Here is a 14,910-nt window from a genome sequence, read left to right as displayed (position 1 = left end):
GCAGCAGGTAACCTAGTGGTTAGAGCAGCAGGTAGCCTAGTGGTTAGAGCAGCAGGTAACCTAGTGGTTAGAGCAGCAGGTAGCCTAGTGGTTAGAGCAGCAGGTAGCCTAGTGGTTAGAGCAGCAGGTAGCCTAGTGGTTAGAGCAGCAGGTAACCTAGTGGTTAGAGCAGCAGGTAGCCTAGTGGTTAGGAGCAGCAGGTAGCCTAGTGGTTAGGAGCAGCAGGTAGCCTAGTGGTTAGAGGAGGCAGGTAGCCTAGTGGTTAGAGCAGCAGGTAGCCTAGTGGTTAGAGCAGCAGGTAGCCTAGTGGTTAGAGCAGCAGGTAGCCTAGTGGTTAGAGCAGCAGGTAGCCTAGTGGTTAGAGCAGCAGGTAGCCTAGTGGTTAGAGCAGCAGGTAGCCTAGTGGTTAGAGCAGCAGGTAGCCTAGTGGTTAGAGCAGCAGGTAGCCTAGTGGTTAGAGCAGCAGGTAGCCTAGTGGTTGGAGCAGCAGGTAGCCTAGTGGTTAGAGCAGCAGGTAGCCTAGTGGTTAGAGCAGCAGGTAGCCTAGTGGTTAGAGCAGCAGGTAGCCTAGTGGTTAGAGCAGCAGGTAGCCTAGTGGTTAGAGCAGCAGGTAGCCTAGTGGTTAGAGCAGCAGGTAGCCTAGTGGTTAGAGGAGGCAGGTAGCCTAGTGGTTAGAGGAGGCAGGTAGCCTAGTGGTTAGAGCAGCAGGTAGCCTAGTGGTTAGAGCAGCAGGTAGCCTAGTGGTTAGAGCAGCAGGTAGCCTAGTGGTTAGAGCAGCAGGTAGCCTAGTGGTTAGAGCAGCAGGTAGCCTAGTGGTTAGAGCAGCAGGTAGCCTAGTGGTTAGAGCAGCAGGTAACCTAGTGGTTAGAGCAGCAGGTAGCCTAGTGGTTAGAGCAGCAGGTAGCCTAGTGGTTAGAGCAGCAGGTAACCTAGTGGTTAGAGCAGCAGGTAGCCTAGTGGTTAGAGCAGCAGGTAGCCTAGTGGTTAGAGCAGCAGGTAACCTAGTGGTTAGAGCAGCAGGTAGCCTAGTGGTTAGAGGAGGCAGGTAGCCTAGTGGTTAGAGCAGCAGGTAGCCTAGTGGTTAGAGGAGGCAGGTAGCCTAGTGGTTAGAGCAGCAGGTAGCCTAGTGGTTAGAGCAGCAGGTAGCCTAGTGGTTAGAGCAGCAGGTAGCCTAGTGGTTAGAGCAGCAGGTAGCCTAGTGGTTAGAGCAGCAGGTAGCCTAGTGGTTAGAGCAGCAGGTAGCCTAGTGGTTAGAGCAGCAGGTAGCCTAGTGGTTAGAGCAGCAGGTAGCCTAGTGGTTAGAGGAGGCAGGTAGCCTAGTGGTTAGAGCAGCAGGTAGCCTAGTGGTTAGAGCAGCAGGTAGCCTAGTGGTTAGAGCAGCAGGTAGCCTAGTGGTTAGAGCAGCAGGTAGCCTAGTGGTTAGAGCAGCAGGTAGCCTAGTGGTTAGAGCAGCAGGTAGCCTAGTGGTTAGAGGAGGCAGGTAGCCTAGTGGTTAGAGCAGCAGGTAGCCTAGTGGTTAGAGCAGCAGGTAGCCTAGTGGTTAGAGCAGCAGGTAGCCTAGTGGTTAGAGCAGCAGGTAGCCTAGTGGTTAGAGCAGCAGGTAGCCTAGTGGTTAGAGCAGCAGGTAGCCTAGTGGTTAGAGCAGCAGGTAGCCTAGTGGTTAGAGCAGCAGGTAGCCTAGTGGTTAGAGGAGGCAGGTAGCCTAGTGGTTAGAGGAGGCAGGTAGCCTAGTGGTTAGAGCAGCAGGTAGCCTAGTGGTTAGAGCAGCAGGTAGCCTAGTGGTTAGAGCAGCAGGTAGCCTAGTGGTTAGAGCAGCAGGTAGCCTAGTGGTTAGAGCAGCAGGTAGCCTAGTGGTTAGAGCAGCAGGTAGCCTAGTGGTTAGAGCTTTGGACCAGTAACCGGAAGGTTGCTGGATTGAATCCCAAAGCTGACAAAGTTAAAATGTGTTGTTCTGGCCCTCAGGAAGGCAGTTAACCCACTGTTCCCCGGGCCCTGAGCAAGGCAGTTAACCCACTGTTCCCCGGACGCTGAGCAAGGCAGTTAACCCACTGTTCCCCGGGCCTTGAGCAAGGCAGTTAACCCACTGTTCCCCGGGCCCTAAGCAAGGCAGTTAACCCACTGTTCCCCGGACCCTGAGCAAGGCAGTTAACCCACTGTTCCCCGGGCCCTGAGCAAGGCAGTTAACCCACTGTTCCCCGGGCCTTGAGCAAGGCAGTTAACCCACTGTTCCCCGGACCCTGAGCAAGGCAGTTAACCCACTGTTCCCCGGACCCTGAGCAAGGCAGTTAACCCACTGTTCACCGGGCCCTGAGCAAGGCAGTTAACCCACTGTTCCCCGGACCCTGAGCAAGGCAGTTAACCCACTGTTCCCCGGACCCTGAGCAAGGCAGTTAACCCACTGTTCCCAGGACCTGAAGACGTGGATGTTGATTAAGGCCTGCAACTCTATCATTCACATTTCAGTTGAATACATTCAGTTGGACAACCCTCTTTCACTACTGCTGTGGGAGGCTCTTCAGTGGTAATTATTCTGCTCTTTGAGAACATCTGTTTTAGTCTGTCTGTCAATCTCTCTCTCTCTGTGTGTGTGTGTGTGTGTGTGTGTGTGTGTGTGTGTGTGTGTGTGTGTGTGTGTGTGTGTGTGTGTGTGTGTGTGTGTGTGTGTGTGTATATATATATACATATATATCAGGACACAGAGGGACTTTGTTTCGCAGGGTTCGCCAGTCATGTGGCCCATAATGCCGAGGGCATCTTGGGGATGGTCAGTATGAAAGAGCTGTTTGATAGAACATCTGGAGGGAGAACACAACCCTCCTATCTGTCCTCTATGCACTAACCCAACCCTCTTATCTGTCCTCTATACACTAACCCAACCCTCCTATCTGTCCTCTACACACTAACCCAACCCTCCTATCTGTCCTCTATACACTAACCCAACCCAACCCTCCTATCTGTCCTCTATAAACTAACCCAACCCTCCTATCTGTCCTCTATAAACTAATCCAACCCTCCTATCTGTCCTCTATACACTAACACAACCCTCCTATCTGTCCTCTATACACTAACCCAACCCTCCTATCTGTCCTCTATACACTAACCCAACCCTCCTATCTGTCCTCTACACACTAACCCAACCCTCCTATCTGTCCTCTACACACTAACCCAACCCTCCTATCTGACCTCTACACACTAACCCAACCCTCCTATCTGTCCTCTATACACTAACCCAACCCAACCCTCCTATCTGTCCTCTATACACTAACCCAACCCTCCTATCTGTCCTCTACACACTAACCCAACCCTCCTATCTGTCCTCTACACACTAACCCAACCCTCCTATCTGTCCTCTATACACTAACCCAAACCCCCTATCTGTCCTCTATACACTAACCCAAACATCCTATCTGTCCTCTATACACTAACCCAACCCTCCTATCTGTCCTCTACACACTAACCCAACCCTCCTATCTGTCCTCTATACACTAACCCAACCCTCCTATCTGTCCTCTATACACTAACCCAACCCTCCTATCTGTCCTCTACACACTAACCCAACCCCCTATCTGTCCTCTATACACTAACCCAACCCTCCTATCTGTCCTCTATACACTAACCCAACCCAACCCTCCTATCTGTCCTCTATACACTAACCCAACCCCCCTATCTGTCCTCTATACACTAACCCAACCCTCCTATCTGTCCTCTATACACTAATCCAACCCTCCTATCTGTCCTCTATGCACTAACCCAACCCTCCTATCTGTCCTCTATACACTAACCCAACCCTCCTATCTGTCCTCTATACACTAACCCAACCCCCCCTATCTGTCCTCTATACACCAACCCAACCCTCCTATCTGTCCTCTATACACTAACCCAACCCTCCTATCTGTCCTCTATAAACTAACCCAACCCTCCTATCTGTCCTCTATAAACTAACCCAACCCTCCTATCTGTCCTCTATACACTAACCCAACCCTCCTATCTGTCCTCTATACACTAACCCAACCCTCCTATCTGTCCTCTATACACTAACCCAACCCTCTTATCTGTCCTCTATACACTAACCCAACCCTCCTATCTGTCCTCTATACACTAACCCAACCCTCCTATCTGTCCTCTATACACTAACCCAACCCTCCTATCTGTCCTCTATACACTAACCGAACCCTCCTATCTGTCCTCTATACACTAACCCAACCCAACCCTCCTATCTGTCCTCTATACACTAACCCAACCCTCCTATCTGTCCTCTATACACTAACCCAACCCAAACCTCCTATCTGTCCTCTATACACTAACCCAACCCTCCTATCTGTCCTCTATACACTAACCCAACCCTCCTATCTGTCCTCTATACACTAACCCAACCCTCCTATCTGTCCTCTATACACTAACCCAACCCTCTTATCTGTCCTCTATACACTTACCCAACCCAACCCTCCTATCTGTCCTCTATACACTAACCCAACCCTCCTATCTGTCCTCTATACACTAACCCAACCCTCCTATCTGTCCTCTATACACTAACCCAACCCTCCTATCTGTCCTCTATACACTAACCCAACCCTCCTATCTGTCCTCTATACACCAACCCAACCCTCCTATCTGTCCTCTATACACTAACCCAACCCTCCTATCTGTCCTCTACACACTAACCCAACCCTCCTATCTGTCCTCTATACACTAACCCAACCCTCCTATCTGTACTCTATGCACTAACCCAACCCTCTTATCTGTCCTCTATACACTAACCCAACCCTCCTATCTGTCCTCTATACACTAACCCAACCCTCCTATCTGTCCTCTATACACTAACCCAACCCTCCTATCTGTCCTCTACACACTAACCCAACCCTCCTATCTGTCCTCTATAAACTAACCCAACCCTCCTATCTGTCCTCTATACACTAACCCAACCCTCCTATCTGTCCTCTATACACTAACCCAACCCTCCTATCTGTCCTCTACGCACTAACCCAACCCTCCTATCTGTCCTCTATAAACTAACCCAACCCAACCCTCCTATCTGTCCTCTATACACTAACCCAACCCTCCTATCTGTCCTCTATACACTAACCCAACCCTCCTATCTGTCCTCTATACACTAATCCAACCCTCCTATCTGTCCTCTATACACTAACCCAACCCTCCTATCTGTCCTCTACACACTAACCCAACCCTCCTATCTGTCCTCTATACACTAACCCAACCCTCCTATCTGTACTCTATGCACTAACCCAACCCTCTTATCTGTCCTCTATACACTAACCCAACCCTCCTATCTGTCCTCTATACACTAACCCAACCCTCCTATCTGTCCTCTATACACTAACCCAACCCTCCTATCTGTCCTCTATACACTAACCCAACCCTCCTATCTGTCCTCTATACACTAACCCAACCCTCCTATCTGTCCTCTACGCACTAACCCAACCCTCCTATCTGTCCTCTATAAACTAACCCAACCCAACCCTCCTATCTGTCCTCTATACACTAACCCAACCCTCCTATCTGTCCTCTATACACTAACCCAACCCTCCTATCTGTCCTCTATACACTAATCCAACCCTCCTATCTGTCCTCTATACACTAACCCAACCCTCCTATCTGTCCTCTATACACTAACCGAACCCTCCTATCTGTCCTCTATACACTAATCCAACCCTCCTATCTGTCCTCTATACACTAACCCAACCCTCCTATCTGTCCTCTATACACTAACCCAACCCTCCTATCTGTCCTCTATACACTAACCCAACCCTCCTATCTGTCCTCTATACACTAACCCAACCCAACCCTCCTATCTGTCCTCTATACACTAACCCAACCCTCCTATCTGTCCTCTATACACTAACCCAACCCAACCCACTGTAACAGAACTCTTCTTGCGTTGTGTACAATCAATCCTCGACACCAACTCCAACTTGTACCACCATTCATGGAGCTTTATTCTGATAGAAACAGCACAAAATTGCACGTCATGCAATGCACAGCTCACCATCCAACTCTGCACTCACTGTACACAATATACAACCACCAGACACAGTAAGTTGCTAGCTGGTATTATCTGGAATTCTCTACAACATAATGCACGACAAATATTCACCAAAAAACGCTGCATCTTATGTGTGATGTTCGAATAACATTTACAAACAAATTGATATAAATTGTACATTTAAATCGTCACTTGGGAGTCTAAAAATCCCATTTGACGTACAGTGCTTTGCAACCAACAACCTACCTCTGGTTTGGAGCTTGTTCACTGGGACGATTCCTACTGAAACATCCTCCCTCGGAAGCAAGAACCACAAACCAGCCAATAAGATGCCGTGTTGAGTAGGTGAAGGCAAGACACAAATAAAACCAACAACCCCATTGGCTTAAGAATAAAGTGGCAAGGGGAATCACCAATAGAACCCCGTTAAACCTCTTATCCCTCCTCTACACCCTAACCCAACCCTCCTCTACACCCTAACACTAACCCAACCCTCCTCTACCACCTAACACTAACCAAACCCTCCTCTACACCCTAACCCAACCCTCCTCTACACCCTAACACTAACCCAACCCTCCTCTACCCTCTAACACTAACCCAACCCTCCTCTACACCCTAACACTAACCCAACCCTCCTCTACCCCCTAACCCAACCCTCCTCTACACCCTAACACTAACCCAACCCTCCTCTACCCCCTAACACTAACCCAACCCTCCTCTACCACCTAACACTAACCAAACCCTCCTCTACACCCTAACCCAACCCTCCTCTACACCCTAACACTAACCCAACCCTCCTCTACCCCCTAACACTAACCCAACCCTCCTCTACCCCTAACCCAACCCTCCTCTACACCCTAACACTAACCCAACCCTCCTCTACCCCTAACACTAACCCAACCCTCCTTTACACCCTAACCCAACCCTCCTCTACACCCTAACCCAACCCTCCTCTACCCCTAACACTAACCCAACCCTCCTCTACCCCCTAACCCAACCCTCCTCTACACCCTAACCCAACCCTCCTCTACCCCTAACACTAACCCAACCCTTCTCTACACCCTAACCCAACTCTCCTCTAACCCCTAACACTAACCCAACCCTCCTCTACACCCTAACACTAACCCAACCCTCCTCTACACCCTAACCCAACCCTCCTCTACAACCTAACCCAACCCTCCTCTACACCCTAACCTAACCCAACCCTCCTCTACACCCTAACCCAACCCTCCTCTACACCCTAACCCAACCCTCCTCTACACCCTAACACTAACCCAACCCTCCACTACCCCCTAACACTAACCCAACCCACCTCTACCACCTAACACTAACCCAACCCTCCTCTACACCCTAACACTAACCCAACCCTCCTCTACCACCTAACACTAACCCAACACTCCTCTACACCCTAACACTAACCCAACCCTCCTCTACACACTAACCCAACCCTCCTCTACCCCTAACACTAACCCAACCCTCCTCTACCACCTAACACTAACCCAAACCAACCCTCCTCTACCACCTAACACTAACCCAACCCTCCTCTACCACCTAACACTAACCCAACCCTCCTCTACACCCTAACACAACCCTCCTCTACCCCCTAACACTAACCCAACCTTCCTCTACCCCCTAACACTAACCCAACCTTCCTCTACCCCCTAACACTAACCCAACCCTCCTCTACACACTAACCCAACCCTCCTCTACACCCTAACCCAACCCTCCTCTACCACCTAACACTAACCCAACCCTCCTCTACCACCTAACACTAACCCAACCCTCCTCTACACACTAAGCCAACCCTCCTCTACCACCTAACACTAACCCAACCCTCCTCTACCACCTAAAACTAACCCAACCCTCCTCTACACCCTAACCCAACCCTCCTCTACCACCTAACACTAACCCAACCCTCCTCTACACCCTAACCCAACCCTCCTCTACACACTAACCCAACCCTCTACACAGTAACCCAACCCTCCTCTACCCCCTAACCCTAACCCAAACCTCCTCTACCACCTAACACTAAGCCAACCCTCCTCTACCCCTAACACTAACCCAAGCCTCTAACCCTACCCTAACCCTAACCCAACCCAACCCTCCTCTAACCTAACCCTAACACTAACCCAACCCTCCTCTACCCCCTAACGTAACACTAACACTAACACAACCCTCCCCTAACCCTAACACTAACCCAACCCTCCTCTACCCCATAACCTAACACTAACCCAACCCTCCGCTACCCCTAACCCTAACAGTAACCCAACCCTCCTCTACCCATAACCCTAACACTACCCCAACCCTCCTCTACCCATAACCTAACCCTAACACTAACAAAACCCTCTTCTAACCCATAACCTAACCCTAACTCTAACCCAACCCTTCTCTACCTATAACCTAACAATAACCCAACCCTCCGCTAACCCTAACCCTAACACTAACCCAACCCTCCTCTACCCCTAACCCTAACACTAACCCAACCCTTCTCTACCATAACCTAACCCTAACTCTAACCCAACCCTCCTCTACCCATAACCCTAACACTAACCCAACCCTCTTCTACCCATAACCTAACCCTAACTCTAACCCAACCCTCATCTAACCCATAACCTAACCCTAACTCTAACCCAACCCTCATCTAACCCATAACCTAATCCTAACACTAACCCAACCTTCCTCTACCCATAACCTAACCCTAACAGTAACCCAACCCTCCTCTACCCATAACCTAATCCTAACACTAACCCAACCCTCCTCTACCCATAACCTAACCCTAACACTAACCCAACCCTCCTCTACCCAAAACCTAATCCTAACACTAACCCAACCCTCATCTAACCCATAACCTAATCCTAACACTAACCCAACCCTCCTCTACCCATAACCCACTTGGGAGAAACACTGTTGTTCATCTTCATCTGAGCATTGCATTAACAGCAGACTCAAATTTAACGGTTCTGTGGGACAGAGCAGAGCTAATCAAGAGCATCCCATTGTGTCCACCTACTCTTAGTCCTTGGCAATGTATTCCTGATACGCATAATCCACAAGCACATACACACCAACAAACCACCCAGCCCACTACTGTCTAACACATTACAGACCACCCAGCCCACTACTGTCTGATACATTACAGACTACCCAGCCCACTACTGTCTAACACATTACAGACCACCCAGCCCACTACTGTCTGATACATTACAGACCACCCAGCCCACTACTGTCTGATACATTACAGACCACCCAGCCCACTACTGTCTAACACATTACAGACCACCCAGCCCACTACTGTCTGATACATTACAGACCACCCAGCCCACTACTGTCTGATACATTACAGACCACCCAGCCCACTACTGTCTGATACATTACAGAGCACCCAGCCCACTACTGTCTGATACATTACAGACCACCCAGCCCACTACTGTCTGATACATTACAGACCACCCAGCCCACTACTGTCAAACACATTACAGACCACCCAGCCCACTACTGTCTGATACATTACAGACCACCCAGCCCACTACTGTCTAACACATTACAGACCACCCAGCCCACTACTGTCTGATACATTACAGACCACCCAGCCCACTACTGTCTGATACATTACAGACCACCCAGCCCACTACTGTCTGATACATTACAGACCACCCAGCCCACTACTGTCTGATACATTACAGACCACCCAGCCCACTACTGTCAAACACATTACAGACCACCCAGCCCACTACTGTCTGATACATTACAGACCACCCAGCCCACTACTGTCTAACACATTACAGACCACCCAGCCCACTACAGTCTGATACATTACAGACCACCCAGCCCACTACTGTCTGATACATTACAGACCACCCAGCCCACTACTGTCTAACACATTACAGACCACCCAGCCCACTACTGTCTGATACATTACAGACCACCCAGCCCACTACTGTCTGATACATTACAGACCACCCAGCCCACTACTGTCTGATGTTACAGACCACCCAGCCCACTACTGTCTAACACATTACAGACCACCCAGCCCACTACTGTCTGATACATTACAGACCACCCAGCCCACTACTATCTAACACATTACAGACCACCCAGACCACTACTGTCTGACACATTACAGACCACCCAGCCCACTACTGTCTGATACATTACAGACCACCCAGCCCACTACTGTCTGATGTTACAGACCACCCAGCCCACTACTGTCTAACACATTACAGACCACCCAGCCCACTACTGTCTAACACATTACAGACCACCCAGCCCACTACTGTCTGATACATTACAGACCACCCAGCCCACTACTTTCTGATACATTACAGACCACCCAGCCCACTACTGTCTGATGTTACAGACCACCCAGCCTCCTACTGTCTAACACATTACAGACCACCCAGCCCACTACTGTCTGATACATTACAGACCACCCAGCCCACTACTGTTTGATGTTACAGACCACCCAGCCCACTACTGTCTGATACATTACAGACCACCTAGCCCACTACTGTCTGATGTTACAGACCACCCAGCCCACTACTGTCTGATACATTACAGCCCACCCAGCCCACTACTGTCTGATACATTACAGACCACCCAGCCCACTACTGTCTGATATATTACAGACCACCCAGCCCACTACTGTCTGATGTTACAGACCACGCAGCCCACTACAGTCTAACACATTACAGACCACCCAGCCCAATTCTGTCTGATACATTACAGACCACCCAGCCCACTACTGTCAAACACATTACAGACCACCCAGCCCACTACTGTCTGATACATTACAGACCACCCAGCCCACTACTGTCAAACACATTACAGACCACCCAGCCCACTACTGTCTGACACATTACAGACCACCCAGCCCACTACTGTCTAACACATTACAGACCACCCAGCCCACTACTGTCTGATACATTACAGACCACCCAGCCCACTACTGTCTAACACATTACAGACCACCCAGCCCACTACTGTCTGATACATTACAGACCACCCAGCCCACTACTGTCTGATGTTACAGACCACCCAGCCCACTACTGTCTAACACATTACAGACCACCCAGACCACTACTGTCTGATACATTACAGACCACCCAGCCCACTACTATCTAACACATTACAGACCACCCAGACCACTACTGTCTGACACATTACAGACCACCCAGCCCACTACTGTCTGATACATTACAGACCACCCAGCCCACTACTGTCTGATGTTACAGACCACCCAGCCCACTACTGTCTAACACATTACAGACCACCCAGCCCACTACTGTCTAACACATTACAGACCACCCAGCCCACTACTGTCTGATACATTACAGACCACCCAGCCCACTACTTTCTGATACATTACAGACCACCCAGCCCACTACTATCTAACACATTACAGACCACCCAGCCCACTACTGTCTGACACATTACAGACCACCCAGCCCACTACTGTCTGATACATTACAGACCACCCAGCCCACTACTGTCTGATACATTACAGACCACCCAGCCCACTACTGTCTGATACTTACAGACCACCCAGCCCACTACTGTCTAACACATTACAGACCACCCAGCCCACTACTGTCTAACACATTACAGACCACCCAGCCCACTACTTTCTGATACATTACAGACCACCCAGCCCACTACTGTCTGATACATTACAGACCACCCAGCCCACTACTGTCTGATACATTACAGACCACCCAGCCCACTACTGTCTGATACATTACAGACCAACCAGCCCACTACTGTCTGATACATTACAGACCACCCAGCCCACTACTGTCAAACACATTACAGACCACCCAGCCCACTACTGTCAAACACATTACAGACCACCCAGCCCACTACTGTCTGATACATTACAGACCACCCAGCCCAATACTGTCAAACACATTACAGACCACCCAGCCCACTACTGTCTGACACATTACAGACCACCCAGCCCACTACTGTCTGATACATTACAGACCACCCAGCCCACTACTGTCTGATACATTACAGACCACCCAGCCCACTACTGTCTGATACATTACAGACCACCCAGCCCACTACTGTCTGATACATTACAGACCACCCAGCCCACTACTGTCCGATACATTACAGACCACCCAGCCCACTACTGTCCTATACATTACAGACCACCCAGCCCACTACTGTCTGATACATTACAGACCACCCAGCCCACTACTGTCTGATACATTACAGACCACCCAGCCCACTACTGTCTGATACATTATAGACCACCCAGCCCACTACTGTCTGATACATTACAGACCACCCAGCCCACTACTGTCTAACACATTACAGACCACCCAGCCCACTACTGTCTGATACATTACAGACCACCCAGCCCACTACTGTCTGACACATTACAGACCACCCAGCCCACTACTGTCTGATACATTACAGACCACCCAGCCCACTACTGTCTGATACATTACAGACCACCCAGCCCACTACTGTCTGATACATTACAGACCACGCAGCCCACTACTGTCTAACACATTACAGACCACCCAGCCCACTACTGTCTGATACATTACAGACCACCCAGCCCACTACTGTCTGATACATTACAGACCACCCAGCCCACTACTGTCAAACACATTACAGCCCACCCACCCCACTAATGTCTGATACATTACAGACCACCCAGCCCACTACTGTCTGATACATTACAGACCACCCAGCCCACTACTGTCTAACACATTACAGACCACCCAGCCCACTACTGTCTGATACATTACAGACCACCCAGCCCACTACTGTCTAACACATTACAGACCACCCAGCCCACTACTGTCTGACACATTACAGACCACCCAGCCCACTACTGTCTAACACATTACAGACCACCCAGCCCACTACTGTCTAACACATTACAGACCACCCAGCCCACTACTGTCTGATACATTACAGACCACCCAGCCCACTACTGTCTGATACATTACAGACCACCCAGCCCACTACTGTCTAACACATTACAGACCACCCAGCCCACTACTGTCTGACACATTACAGACCACCCAGCCCACTACTGTCTGATACATTACAGACCACCCAGCCCACTACTGTCTGATACATTACAGACCACCCAGCCCACTACTGTCTGATACATTACAGACCACCCAGCCCACTACTGTCTAACACATTACAGACCACCCAGCCCACTACTGTCTAACACATTACAGACCACCCAGCCCACTACTGTCTGATACATTACAGACCACCCAGCCCACTACTGTCTGATACATTACAGACCACCCAGCCCACTACTGTCTGATACATTACAGACCACCCAGCCCACTACTGTCTGATACATTACAGACCACCCAGCCCACTACTGTCTGATACATTACAGACCACCCAGCCCACTACTGTCAAACACATTACAGACCACCCAGCCCACTACTGTCTGATACATTACAGACCACCCAGCCCACTACTGTCTGATACGTTACAGACCACCCAGCCCACTACTGTATAACACATTACAGACCACCCAGCCCACTACTGTCTGATACATTAAAGACCACCCAGCCCACTACTGTCTGATACATTACAGACCACCCAGCCCACTACTGTCTAACACATTACAGACCACCCAGCCCAATACTGTCTGATACATTACAGACCACCCAGCCCACTACTGTCTAACACATTACAGACCACCCAGCCCACTACTGTCTGACACATTACAGACCACCCAGCCCACTACTGTCTGATACATTACAGACCACCCAGCCCACTACTGTCTGATACATTACAGACCACCCAGCCCACTACTGTCTGATACGTTACAGACCACCCAGCCCACTACTGTCTAACACATTACAGACCACCCAGCCCACTACTGTCTGATACATTACAGACCACCCAGCCCACTACTGTCTGATACATTACAGACCACCCAGCCCACTACTGTCTGATACATTACAGACCACCCAGCCCACTACTGTCTAACACATTACAGACCACCCAGCCCACTACTGTCTGATACATTACAGACCACCCAGCCCACTACTGTCTAACACATTACAGACCACCCAGCCCACTACTGTCTGATACATTACAGACCACCCAGCCCACTACTGTCTGATACATTACAGACCACCCAGCCCACTACTGTCTGATACATTACAGACCACGCAGCCCACTACTGTCTAACACATTACAGACCACCCAGCCCACTACTGTCTGATACATTACAGACCACCCAGCCCACTACTGTCTGATACATTACAGACCACCCAGCCCACTACTGTCTGATACATTACAGACCACCCAGCCCACTACTGTCTGATGTTACAGACCACCCAGCCCACTACTGTCTAACACATTACAGACCACCCAGCCCACTACTGTCTGATACATTAAAGACCACCCAGCCCACTACTGTCTGATACATTACAGACCACCCAGCCCACTACTGTCTAACACATTACAGACCACCCAGCCCACTACTGTCTGATACATTACAGACCACCCAGCCCACTACTGTCTAACACATTACAGACCACCCAGCCCACTACTGTCTGACACATTACAGACCACCCAGCCCACTACTGTCTGATACATTACAGACCACCCAGCCCACTACTGTCTGATGTTACAGACCACCCAGCCCACTACTGTCTAACACATTACAGACCACCCAGCCCACTACTGTCTGATACATTACAGACCACCCAGCCCACTACTGTCTGATACATTACAGACCACCCAGCCCACTACTGTCTGATACATTACAGACCACCCAGCCCACTACTGTCTGATACATTACAGACCACCCAGCCCACTACTGTCTGATACATTACAGACCACCCAGCCCACTACTGTCTAACACATTACAGACCACCCAGCCCACTACTGTCTGATACATTACAGACCACCCAGCC

The 14,910-nt window shown here is 49.9% G+C and overlaps 1 protein-coding gene across 1 annotated transcript in view; it reads right to left on the bottom strand.

Moving 5' to 3' along the window:
• The window catches only part of LOC106604082 (endothelin receptor type B), a 56,719-nt gene that overhangs the window by 35,054 nt on the left and 6,755 nt on the right, over nucleotides 1-14,910 (bottom strand). The gene's annotated exons all lie outside the window — the stretch shown is intronic.

The sequence above is a fragment of the Salmo salar genome, chromosome ssa05 (assembly GCF_905237065.1).
Source record: "Salmo salar chromosome ssa05, Ssal_v3.1, whole genome shotgun sequence".
In the NCBI taxonomy this organism is placed as follows: domain Eukaryota; kingdom Metazoa; phylum Chordata; class Actinopteri; order Salmoniformes; family Salmonidae; genus Salmo; species Salmo salar.
Note: the sequence above shows the minus strand (reverse complement) of the source record. Positions and strands in the feature narration are given on the sequence as shown.